The 13548-nt window shown below is 35.8% G+C and overlaps 1 long non-coding RNA gene across 1 annotated transcript; it reads left to right on the top strand.

Annotated features, from left to right (window-relative positions):
• The first annotated feature begins 1272 nt into the window (after positions 1-1272).
• On the top strand, positions 1273-9485 carry LOC136279187 (uncharacterized). Its single transcript, XR_010716757.1, has 3 exons — positions 1273-1451; positions 1763-2338; positions 3491-9485. It is a non-coding gene; the product is annotated as an uncharacterized lncRNA (long non-coding RNA).
• The last annotated feature ends 4063 nt before the right edge of the window (positions 9486-13548 follow it).

The following is a 13548-nucleotide window of genomic DNA, read 5'->3' as shown; positions in this document are numbered from 1 at the left end:
CTTATTCTTTTTCTGTAGCAACCTTGGTTTCGAACCCAATGAAAAAAATATCTCTATGACCTCTATTGCATTCAAACTTTTCATTCATCTGTTACTGGCCAATAAGAAACAAATTTCTTGTTTGCTTAAATGAAGGTACAGTCGCATTAGACTTCCACTCCTCTCTTGGATAACAGTTTTAAAAAGCTTCCATGGACTCGCGTATTGAACCTTTCAAGATAGGGATTATGACAATTGTTTGCAATACGGTCAGTAATGTTGGGCTCCAAATAAACCTTCGTCCCAGACGATGGTTCTTGAGGCTCAAAATATATTCATCTTGAACAAATTGGGACAACAGAGGATCCACAATCCTTTATTACAGTTAGAAGATGATACTGAATGAAACACACAGCAAGATTTCGCGTTGTTAGTATGTAGTATTTAGTATGTATCCGGGGGCTCCGCCATCGCACGTCCACGAGCTTTCCTTAAGGACCATAGTGCAGGGCAGAGGTAAGGGACAAGAGGGCGAAAGACCACCCCTGAAGTGAAGAATAAATCCCGGCCTCTCCTTCGAGGGAAAGCAGGGGAAAGCTGGTTAAAAGGAGGGCTGTAGTACCTCAGAAAAAGAAACTGGAGCTAATAGGACAGACAACGCCCTTGAGCATGAATACGTTAGCAGTTGTCTAAAAGGGAGGAGACCCCTCCCCTTCCCCTCAAACCGCTTCCCCTAAGTACAGAGATCAGGGAAAGTTGCCAATCACTTCCTCCTTTAATCAGTCCAAGAAGGCATCGCTTTTAACTGATACAATTTTCGGGAGGCAAATACTTGGATGCCGAGACAGAGAACGCCCAGGAGATGACTGGAAATCTTGAAAGTACCTTCAGGTACTTACGAAGCAGATTGATGATGGGTTAGTGATTTATTCTTTGAAAAAATCTATTTTTCTGAGTTTTCAGGTTTTTCACATTCTCTTTGCATGTCTCACTACATCGAAGTATTCTTTCATCCCGAGAGAGATTTAAAGATAATGAAATCAGTAAATTGAAAAGTGTTTCAACGATATTGATTTGAAAGGAAGCTAGAGCATGGTTAGCGTCAGAGCCAACCTCTCTTGATCAATAAATGCTGATGGTATCAAAACTTTTATTGCTAAATCATCATATTTTGCTAACACTCTCGGTAGACGCGCATTTTGCGTGTAGCGTGACGCGCGGATTTGCCTTGTCGAAAAGGACTGGACACAAGCTAAAAATAAATCAACATGGTGGCGTCTTCTTATGGAGAATTTGAGGTGCTGCTGAGGTTCTCTGCTTTTTTGAGACCAAACTGACAGCGAATACGACACTTACCTTTGGTAACATGTACGCTGTTGTTTGATGTTGTTCGGTTGAAAAAAATAGACAACAGCCGAGCGGCGTCAAAACACTGAAATGGAGACCATGTCTAACATTCAGATTAACTGAAGGTAAGGAAAAGAACTGATGTTGCCTCAATTTATTTCTGCCCCGTGATGTATTATTAGGAATTTAGCATGTAATTAGATAAGATTCGCCTGATACTTCAAGTGTTCATCTACTGCCTGTTTTAGTTCCTTCTGGTCAAACTATGATCATGAATTATTAATTTTTTCTTCACCCAGGATGGTCATCATTGTTTCTTTATGAATTTTTTTCATCCTTAAAACCCAATAAACTAGCTTCTTACTTCATAAATTATTATACGGAGTAAAATTATAAAATTTTCTTTTAAATCTACGAGTTTGTCTTTTATTTATAGACTGGTACATGGTCTGTGGACTGGAAGCCTCAGTCGAGGGTCTGTTTACTAGTCTTTGTGGGTAACATATGGACAAGCCTTGGTATCTGGCCTCTGGAGAACCCATGGAAGGTGGCCTGTGATTAGTAGGTAGCCTTTGAATAAGCCATGGTATGCATTCTTTGGACAAGCCCCATTGGTATGTGGTCTTTGGACAAACCCTATTGGTATGTGGTCTTTGGACAAGCCCTGTTGGTATGTGGTCTTTGGACAAGCCATGGAAGGTAGCCTGTGGACAAGCCATGGTGTGTGGTCTTTGGACAAGCCATGGTATGTGGTCTTTAGACAAGCCATGGTAGGTAGCCTGTGGACAAGCTGTAGTATTTGGTCTTTGGACAAGCTGTAGTATTTGGTCTTTGGACAAGCTGTGGCATGCATTCTTTGGACAAACTGTGGTATATGGCACTTGGAAAAGCCATGGAATGTGGTCTGTGGATAAGCTGTGGTACATGGCCTGTAGGCCTGCTGTATTACTCGTATTTGGTCTGGAAACAAGCCTTGCTACACCTGCTGGATGGGATGCAGATAATGTTGAAGGTGTGCTCTATTCAGCTATTTAAACTCTGAATATCATTTGCTATACACCTCCAGGCAACTCATTTATATATAGGATTTATGCTTGAATAGATTGTAATCATTGCAGGAATAAATGAGTTTAAGTCATCTTTTGTACTATATTACCTCACTGTGTTAAGTATATACTAAAACAACTATTCACCTCAGTGGTGGCTAAATTGGAGGATATATACCTTGCCACTTCATCAGTCAGAAAATATCCACCACTAGCCATGCCATTTGGGTGAATAGTTGTTAAATATCAAGTTTCCTTTAACAGACAGTTTGCTCGTGTCAGTTATACTCTGAGGTGGAGAGAGGTAGTGTGTGACTGAACTGCCTCTGTAGAGAAAGTACAACAGTGACCCTGGTCAACAACCAACCCTGGTTGGGTTTTCATTTTCTTGAGCCTTAAACGGTGTAGCAGCCTCATTAGAAGGAGCCTTTTCTGGGTTGGAAATCTTAAGTGTGCTATGAGAGTAGCAGTGAACAGTCTGTGCAGTTTGTGATGATAACAACTTTTTAAACTTTTACTCTATGTGTCCTTTTTGAGTCAGTGTTAAGGCACAACATGTAAAAGAAATTTTCAAACCGGTACAGCAATCCTTTTACCTGTTAAAATTTCAAGGTCAAGGGATTTTAGTTGGTATTAAGTGGTACTATAAGTGGTAAATTTTTCTGTTTGCTGCCTGAAAAGGAAAACATCACTGAATATCATAGGGGTGGCTCACTAAGGTTGTTCCACAACTTACATTTTTTCTTTATCCCAAAAAAGATTACAAGAATACTAAATGAAAAGATACTGGGGTTGCCTGATGTTAACCCTTTGGACTCCAGATCAAAATGTTCAGTTTCAATCCCTGGATTGTGTGCTATGAGACTTTCACCTTTCAGAGCATTGCGGTCTGTTTGCCTCCATTTTGAAAGAGTAGTAATACTTTCAGTTAATGTCAGCTTCAAAAACTGAATTGAATCCAAGAGGAGTAGGCCTCTTGGCTTGTTTTGTTTTGCTTTGTTTTTAAGACAAAAAATGACAAGACTAATTAATGTCTTCAGTTTATGGAATGAATTTTTGTATAAAAAGTTTTTGAATTTCATTTTTCTAATAATTATATTTTTTTATTGGCACTGTAGAATACAGAAATGATCGAATCAGACCAGTCTAGGAAGAGAAACCCCGGCAATGGACTAAAGGGACAGGAGCACAAGAAGATTTAACATTTATTTTTGTGGTATTTTAGTCTCTTTTAAATATCTAATTGGCCCAGCCCAGGAGGCCTTTGAATGTGAGGTACAGCTGGCCTGGGTTTTCCTCCTAGGGGCAAGTGGACGTACAAGGAGGTTTTCCACCCAGCTGTTGTTCCACAACCTCCATTCAATACTTGTTAAATCAATAAGCCACTCTATGGCTTTTTTTTATGTAGACAATGGTTAAGTGTGTGTGCCACAATTATTCAAACAAGTGTTGCCTGGACTATTGGGTCTTTGATTTTTGGTCTAAGGTTTCCTGGGTCTTGATTTTTTAGGGGTGGTTGGGTTTGTTTTGGAAGTTTAGGTTTCAGGTTTGTAGGTTTTGTAACATCTTAAGCTTTTTTGGGTCTTGGGTATTGTCTGGGTCATTGGTATTTTTGTGGTAAGGGTATTTTGAGTCAATCATTGGTTTTTGGGGATTTAAGATGTATGTTTTTTAGGTTTTTTGGATCCTTGGTTTTTGAGTCTTAGACTTTTTTGAGTCTAAAGTCTCTTTTTAGGTTTTAGGCATTTTTAGGCTATGGATTTTCTAAGTTTAGGTGTTTTGGGGTCATAGGTGTTTGGGACATAGCTATTAATGGGTTTTGGGTTTTGGATCTCAAAGTTCTTGTAACAAGGTTTTTTGGGTCTAAGGGTTTTTGAGCCAAAAGTTTTTTCTGGTCTTTTGGTTTTGGTGTCCTTGATGTTCTGGATTGAAGGTTTATTTAGGTCCTAAGTATTTTAGTGGAAGGGTAAATGGGATGCTCAGTTTTGAGTTGCAGAGTTTTTGGGTCTAATGTTTTTTTTCGAGTCAAGGGGTTTTGGGTGTTTGATTGTTTTGGGTCTAATGTTCTTGGTTCTTGAATTTCTGACTGTTAAGTAAATTGATGAATGAGAATTACAGAGGTCTTAAGGGGCAGAGTTTTCTTGACCCTAGATGTTCCTTTTCATAGTTTTCTGGGTCTGGGATTTCTGCCATTTTCTAATTCCAGGGTGGATCCAAAGCTAAAATTCTTGATTTTCACTGTGGGTCTTTATTATTCAAATTCAAATTTTCCTCATGCCTGTGTGATCCAGGTTTAGCACTTGTTTGTATAAAATAATGTCATAGAAGCCATAAAGATTGGGAAACAAGATTTCTTTGAGCAGCTTTAACCTAGATGTAGCTGGAGTCAGTGCCTCTAGATGTCTTTGGTTAATTTGTTGAGTTACATTTTATCACTTATTCAGATTTACCAGGTACAAATTGTAGGGATCTATTGTGCATCTTTATTTCAATCTAAAGGGGATTAACATCTTATTAACTATCATTCATTTACCAAATTAGTTTTTACAATGATAGGTATTGAACACTTAATCAGGATGGAGCCAATGCATATTAAATTGATAGGGCTCTCAATTTTCATAGTTAGGCAAAGAGGTGCTAAATTTTTAATGCAAGGATTTCCCCCACAAGAAGGAACGATTCAAATTGAGAACCATTTTACTTCCAAAGCTAGAATCTTCAGGGAAACTTAGGACCATTATGTGGCAATGAAATTTTTTGATAAGTGTAGGTGACTGATTTAAGTTGCAACTGGGCAATGGTGACTACTGACCAATCATAGCCTAAATTATACTTTTGGTAAAAAGAACCCTAAGCTACAGGAAAAACGTTTATTGGTTTATTTTCACATGGTCAGGTTTTAAAGATAGATAAAGTGTAAACTGTATGTAACTGTAGGACATATCTCACTGCTCAAAAGGAAACCTGTAAAACATTAGATATATATACATCTTAAGTTGTAATTTTTACCAACATCATGCTGCCAGGGTTTTTAATTTTTCAGACTTTAGGTAACTGAGTCTTGCTCTTGTAATGCTTTGGGTTCTTATGGGTTTCTAGGGCTAAATTATTCCAGTTATAAGGCTTCCAAGTATCGGATTTCCTGGTTGTAGATATAATCATTGTTTAAGGATTTCTTGGTTCCGAGTTCTATGTTTTTCAACATCAAGTTTTTTTAGCTTCCATTACTTTGTGTGGTAGGATTCCTCGGTGTTAGTTTAGGGGTTAAGTTTTTTCTAAATCCTTAGGATTTCAATTCTTAGATTTATAGGTCAGATAAATATTGTCTGTTTTTTGTGGGGCTTCAGAATCTTGAGTTCTGGGTTTCAGGTTGAAGGATCCTAGATTTTGGGTTAAGGTTTTTGGGTCGTAGATGTTCAGATATTGTCATCATATGTTTATTTCTCCATCTTGGGGTTAGCTTTTGGGGTATAAGGTTCTATATTGTAGGTTTCTGGGTCTCAAATCTTGGTATCAGGTTAGTATTTTCTTATTTTTGAGTTTCAGGATCTCATTTTCTATGTCAGAGGTAGGGGTCCTAGATTTTGGTTTAAATTTTATGGGTAGGAATCTTATCATAATAACTCTATAAGTCAGTCCTAGGTCTTCTGGCTGTAAGTTTTGTGAATTTCTGGATCTAAGGTTTTTGGGATTGATATTTCCAGGTTTTAGGTTCATTTTAGATTTCCAGGTTTCAGGGTCTCCAGATCTTCACAGTTTTATAGGTTTCAGATCCTTAGATTTCAGGTTGGCATGATGTTGGTTGTAGTACATCAGCAAGCTCATTAACACAAACTACTCCTAAATATTAGAATATATATTTTAGTTTGGTTATTACAAGCTCATCATACAGTCTTTTAGGTTGCTTTTTGGGCTGCTAAGATATTTAATCAGTTAGTTTTTACAAAGTATGGAAACCTGGATTTAAAGTCATTGGTAGGTAAATTGCCTTATTTAGAAAGGTATGATTTCAGTGGTGGGTAACACCTGGGATAATTTCCAATATTGACCCTTTTTTCACCCTAACAGGAATATAAATATTCTCCTTAATGTTCTCTATACATTTCCAAAGGTTCTTACAAGAAGAACTTGTTTAACAAGCAAGAGCTTATTTCAATTAGGTGATCATTCCTTTAATTTGTGATTCAGGGGTGATATTTTAAGGGGAAGTTAGAAGCCAGTCATACTTAGGTGTGTATTTCACCTCATTATCTGTATTGTTTCACGCAACCACTTGGGTTTGCTAGTCATGATATCTTCAAGGGTGTCTGATAGGTCTCTGAAGTTTTTTCTTGTTTTCTTTCCTTTCTTTTACCAACATGTAGATTTTTTAAGCTCACAGGTATTAGGAAATCCTTTGAGTTCCTAGTTAGGTTAAAGCATAGTGCCATGAACTTGCATCACCTATAAATATTGTTAATACCATTATTTATTACTTTCTAGTGTATCTAATGTGCTAATGAGCTTGCATATGTACTAAAGTTGTTAGGATTTTATTTAATTTCAGATTGCTGGTGGCACACACACAAAGAACAAAGAAAAAAATTCAAAATCTAGCCAATCACATCCCTGCTGGGTTGTGGAAGCTCTGCCTGCTTTGAAAAGGTGTGTGTTTCTGATGTCCTCTGAAACATTCTGACTGAGAAATCCTACAATGCTTTGTGTGATCTTGATATTCAAGCCAGGGGCAGTCGAACACTTGGATGACTACTTGCTCTCAAGTTGGAAGGACAGTGTGGAGGAAGGTGAGAGTTTGCTCTTTATGTCTTAAGGGTTTCACCCAATTTGTCACAGAACCACAACCAAACATCAATTTAGAAAATTTTGGCTTTCGATGGTGCTTTTTTGCAGTCAGTGTATCAAAATGTTCCACAACCAAGGATCATTAAAACAGGGGTGCTAAATTGTAGGACTCAAGGAAGCTGCATCTCTGTGAGCGCAAGGTTTGGTGACGACTTCACCGAGTTTCATTTGTCCAGGTTAGACTGGATGCTCATGATGACATCAAATTGAGCTAATAGTTACTGGGGTCTCTCTGATGGGTTGATCCTGTATCTGGTCTCTCTCTTCCTTAATTTTTTATTAGATATAACTTGAATATAGGATAAATATTTACCATAGGCCTTATTATAAACATAGTAACAAAATAATAGCAAAATAATTTTAAGATCAACATATTTCTTCATATACAAATAGTAACTATAGTAAAAGTAGCATAATTTAGGGTTTTCCTCATCCTTAAGTAAATAATTAAAAGCTCTTCTTTCCACTTCTTCCTTTTCCTGACAGTTAGCATTTTAGTATTAAAAAAACAAACTACTATAAAAACTTTAATTTAGAATCACCATAATTTTTTTCTAAAACAAATAAAACAAGGGCAATTTTGAATTTAAGCATTAGTTATGAATAGGATAGGCAAGATTAATTCACTTTTTGATTGGGGTAGCATTTTCTTTGGTAATAAGAGTAATTTTACCCCCTAGGATTTCTCTAGTTTTCCTATAAATACATAAATATATAGGTTATTATTTTATTTCATATAATTTAATCAGACAAAAGAGTGAGTTATCACTAGGCAAAATTTAGTAAATCTTTGATAAAATAATAGCACTTTAGGAATAATTATAGCACTTTTAGTTCTGGATTTTCCTCTTTTTTCAGTCAGTACATAGGTATTTAGGTTAGTATTTTATTTCATCATAATTTAATTATACATATATCAATTGTAACTTGCTTTTGTGTAGGTGTTTTTTGGGCATGTCTTCAGTCATGAATAACTTTGTGACTGGAGTCTACTAAAAAGATTAGCATATCAATATAAACAGTCTTAAGTGGAAATTGAAAATATTTAAGCAAACTAGGTTTCAAGGAGTTGTAAGTTGCATAAAACTAAAAATTAGAAGGGGGTTTAGGTATCACAGATTTTTTTTGGCTATTAGTTTTTTTTTGTTTTTTTTTTTTAATATTCTTGCTTTTCATAGATTAACTTCTATCTCCTTAGCTTAGAACTTACTGTAAGACTTGTTCGGCTTTGTTTTGTTGATTGCCTGTTTCAGATCATGGATATCCTCAGGAGAGTTGTTCTTTTGTTTTCTGATTCAATTATTCCTTTGCATGCATGAACATATAATTAAAATTTAAAAGGAACAATTCCCTGAAGACATCTTGTGATTTAAGATAGTCAGTAAACAAACCAAGTTGAATAAAAAAATTTAAATAACACCTTTTGCATCATTTCTTTTCCTGTTAAATTCAACTAAACCTTTCCTGTAACATATAAAAATGAAAGTAGTGATAGATTACTTTAATTTAGTTGAGAGAATCTTGATTTTGGTATCTTCCCTGATGAGAGACCTTTAGTGACTTGTGCTCTTTGGTATTGTTGTGATGTGTCTGGTTAGCTTGGACTGGTGAGCTTGGCATCTTTCCTTGCTCTCAATGGTGATGTGCTGAAATTGGGCACCGCAGGCTAGTGCCTCAGTTTTTTTTGTCCAGGTTGGGAACATTTTCAACTCAAATAGGTTTTAATGGGATGGCAAACTTAACCTTTTTTTTTTCAATTGCGCATAGGAAAATTACTTTAGCTTTCTGGTACACTGACTTGCAGATCAGCATCTTCAATCAAATTCCATTTGGTGTGTTAATTTTTTTTCACTCATGAATATTCCAAATTGATCGGCTGTGGTACTGTGACAAATTAGGACTGACACCCTGGAGACATGGGAAGCAAACTCACACTTTCCTGTACCCTGTCCCCCCTACTTGGGAGCAAGTTGTCAACTCTACCAAGTGTTCAACAGTCCCAGCCTTGAATAAGTGATCAGACAAAACAGAACAGGGTTTTAAAGTTGGAATAATAAATGAGGACTACAGACACAACACTGAACAAAAGAAGCAGAGTGGAAGCAACCCGATAGCAGGGACAAGATTGGCTAGATCATTATTATTTTTTTAAATTTTAATTTGTGTTTATTGTAAAATAATGTAGACAGAGACAATTTTTATTTCCTCAATAAAAAATTGTTGTCTAACTTTACAATCTAACTGTTTAAGTGAAGAAGGTAAACACCTCATAATAAAGCAAAGTTCAGTTCAAGTCTCAGCAAAACTTTGTGGTACAAAATATGCTGTAAATAAAAACTTAGACATTATTTTGCCACTGTTCTTGAGCAAGCGTCACATAAAGTGCTGCCTGTTGGCATGAAAATCTGTGATCTATGTTTCTGTGATTTTCATTAGTGTCTTTGGCTTTGGTTAAACAGGAACTAACCATTCACAAAAACCAGTCTACAATGTACCACTCAGTGTTATTTAGACTAAGATAAATTTACTGTGAACACAACTTAACTTTCAAATTATAGGTTTTCTCAGCATGTGCCTTCCCTCTCTTCAAGTGTGTTCCCATCACTTGTTTCTCAATGTTAGTCTCAAAAATTGTATGTAACATCAATTTCCTACATCCTGATTTTGATTTCTCAAGTGGTATATTAATTCAAGTTATTTGATAATTGAGGAGCTCAAGTAAATTTTCTAAAACTTCTCCCTCACTAGATTTTGTTCTCTTAAGAGCACAAGAAAGTTACGAAATAAATTCCCATTAATTTTGAGCATTATTCAGTAAATCAATATATATGAATCTAACACTTGGCTAATCATGTCTAGAGACTAATAAACCTTTGATGCATTTTACTTGAAGAAAATTCCCAATAGTTTTAAAAATTGATGGTTGATCAATGGTTCAAACGCGTTGTGTCAAGTTTGTAATCTTACTAGCGACGTTTCAATTTTTGAACCGTGCAACGTTACACTTTGATTTGACTAAAATCAGTTCCGAGATTCTTTTCTTTTATTCTAATAGAAAAATGAAATGAAAAGTTTAATAAAAATTTTTGAAAAGAATAGGTGCTAAAGTGAATTTGCGTGAAGTGTGACGTTCTTTTGAAAATGCTTGTTTAAATTAGTTACCAATAAACGTGTAGTTTCCTCAACGTAATACAAACGACTTAACGTTCTATTCAACGAACTTTCAGAAATCCAAAAAGCTTTAAACTAAACTGATATAAGGAACATTAAAAGACAACTGAAATTCGTGATAAGTTCACTGAGGAAAAAGCCATAGAGATTTACGTGTAAATAAAAAATGCCAAATGTTGTGTTCACAGTAAATAATATACAGTCAAACCATCCACAAGCAACAACCTTGGATAAATCAAGTTGATTAATTAATAAAATAATGGTTTATGCAAGGGGCAAGCATAACCCTTTACACCCTATCATCAATTTGCATGTTCTCCATACTGTCCACATACAGTTCTTAAGGTGATGACGGAGAATTTGTTTGGCAATCAAGAGCTTCTTTGGTTAGTGATCATTTCCTTTACTCTTGTGACCTTAATGGTCTAATCTGGTTTAAGGACACCTTTGGGCAGCCATTTCTTTGAACACTTGCATGTTTTTTTTCTCTTATCTAATCTCCTCCCAATAAAGAACTCCCATGATAATTTGGTGTTTCCAACAAAAATTTGCAATATATCTCTAAAAATAATAAACTCAATTTTCATTTCAAGTTTTAATTTAGTTTTGATCCAGACCTGACTCCAAACACATGAACACTAGTATTCCAGTGACTGAAGGTTCAAAATATTAAAGTTTCTCTCCAATTTCTGACAGTAAATTGGAAAATTGCCATAATTTTTTGTTTCTCCAAGGTTGTCACTAATGAAGGTTTGACTGTGTCTGACAATGTTGACATGCAATTTACCAAGGAACCATGCTTAGATTCTAATGAATGTAAAGAGAGTTCATCAGAAAACTGGAGGAGAATTTCCATTCCTATCCTACATATTAGTTTTGACTTTAAGTTGTTCAACATTTGGATTAGAAGCCTAATGAGAGGCAGGCACAAGAGGGAGGAAGAAAGGAGATGGGATGGGTGTGTACAATAGGGTCCCTATCTTCCTTGTGTTTCTTCACCTTTATATCATCTACACCAATTTTTTTTTTTCTCTTTTCCAGAAAAATCCATACTTCTAACATTACAAAATTCTTAAACTCACTTGGAATTTAAAATGCATGTAAATGAGAAATATGTTCAATTCTTGGTTTTGTACCGTGCTGCCTTAAAAAAAATCACTAAATTTCAAGATTGACTATGTTTTCAAGGTTTCCCAAGACAGTAAGTAGGTTCTTGTGACTTGATGTTTCAACCCTCAGATAGATTTACAGCTCAGTTAGTCAAAATAAAAAGATGAAAACACTTATATTTATGTTTCACAAATGGCTTATTTCATGCAGATGATTGACTGCAATTATGGGTCAAAAGCCGTAATTTGTCTCAGAATGCCCAATTTGCAACTTTTGCATGTACAGATGAGGACACATTAACATTGTTGGTTAAATTTCAAGCCATTCACAAGAAACATTTGAGAAATCTGAAAGTGACTTCCTTTCCATAAAAAAAACTGAAATTTTTCTAAATCAACTGACCATCCATTACAAAAAAAGAATGTGATTGGTTACCACAGATCCTTGAAACACAGTTAGAATAAAGCATGGTATTTGAGGTAGATTGCATGTCAGACATGAATTTGGAACTGAACTTAGCTTACAAAAGAGTTTTGTTTACCTTGTTCACTCAACAGTTGGATTATAAAGTAAGACAATCATTGCATTAAGATTAATGCCACATCTTGATCACTTGGGCTCTGGTCTACTTCATCTTCATTATAGCATCTATTCTACAAAGTAAAAATTCCCTTCATTAATCTTAGTATTAATGTAAATACTGACATGAGTCTAGGTTTGACTTAACATCAGCAACTACCAACTTAAAAGTATTTCAAAAGGAAACGATTGAGAAGATAAAGGTCGATGACAGTTACTTAATAGACAAATACTATGTTGATATGATGTTTCACGATGGCATAACCACAATTATTTTGCATTAAAGTTTGCCCATATAAATCAAAAGGAGTAACCTTTATGATCTAAATCAGGTTATGAAGCCAAAGCAAACTGTCAATGCTGTTACTGCGCACTACTCAAGATATTGGTTTTGGGAATTATATTAAACAATTGCTTTTGTTATTTAGAAAAAGCAGTTTCTACATGAAATATAATGCTAAAGGGACATTTCTTTTGAGCAGCATTATTCCTACACTGGCCATGTAAAGCACATTTGCATTTCAAGTAGTGATATTTGAGATTCACTAACTCTCTGGGTGGTTGTTTTGTGATTTACAGATGCTCATGATTGTCACTTTTTACTGCTCATTTGTTTGATTCATAATGAATTGCTGGAAAAAGTCACATGTAGATAGACTATTTAATAAGCAGAAAGCATGCTGCTATAACTGACATAAAGGTTATGATATTGGGGATTCAAGAAACCTCGAAGGTGCAGAAGACATAATGAGGAAATGCACAATGAGCGAAAAACTTCAAGAATTTGAAATTAAAATCAGTTGGCAGGTGCATAGTCAGTTGCTCTATCAGACATTCTGACAGTCAGTTAGTGCACAGCAATCAATCAGTCAGGTTTCACATACACAGTCATTCAGTCACTCGTGTAATCATGCAGTTAGTCATTCAGTCTACCAATAATTTAATCACAAAGTTAGTCAATCAGTCAGTCATGTTATCACACAATTAGTCAGTCAGTCGGTAATAGTGTAATTACAAATTCAGTCATCAGTCACAATCACGGAGTACAGGCGTAAGTTAGTCACTCGGTCAGTCTGTAATGCAATCACTGAGTACAGATGCAAGTCAGTCAGTCAGTCAGTCAGTAGTGTAATCACAGACTACAGGTGTAAGTCAGTCAGTCAGTAGTCAGTCAGTAATGCACAGAGTACAGATTCAAGTCAGTCACTTGGTCAGTCAATCAGTAATGTAATCACTGACTACAGGTGCAAGTCATTCAGTCAGTCAGTCAGTGATGCAATCAGAGAGTACAGGTGCAAGTTAGTTGCTGAGTCAGTCAGTAATGTAATCACAGACTACAGGTGTAAGTCAGTCAGTCAGTGATGCAATCAGAGTACAGATTCAAGTGAGTCACTCAGTCAGTCAGTCAATGATGTAATCACAAAGTACAGGTGCAAGTCAATCAGTCAGTCAGTAATGCAATCACAGTACAGGT

The sequence above is a fragment of the Pocillopora verrucosa genome, chromosome 2, assembly GCF_036669915.1.
Source record: "Pocillopora verrucosa isolate sample1 chromosome 2, ASM3666991v2, whole genome shotgun sequence".
Taxonomy (NCBI): Eukaryota; Metazoa; Cnidaria; class Anthozoa; order Scleractinia; family Pocilloporidae; genus Pocillopora; species Pocillopora verrucosa.
The sequence above is the reverse complement of the archived record's forward strand: the minus strand, read 5'-3'. Positions and strand labels throughout refer to the sequence as shown.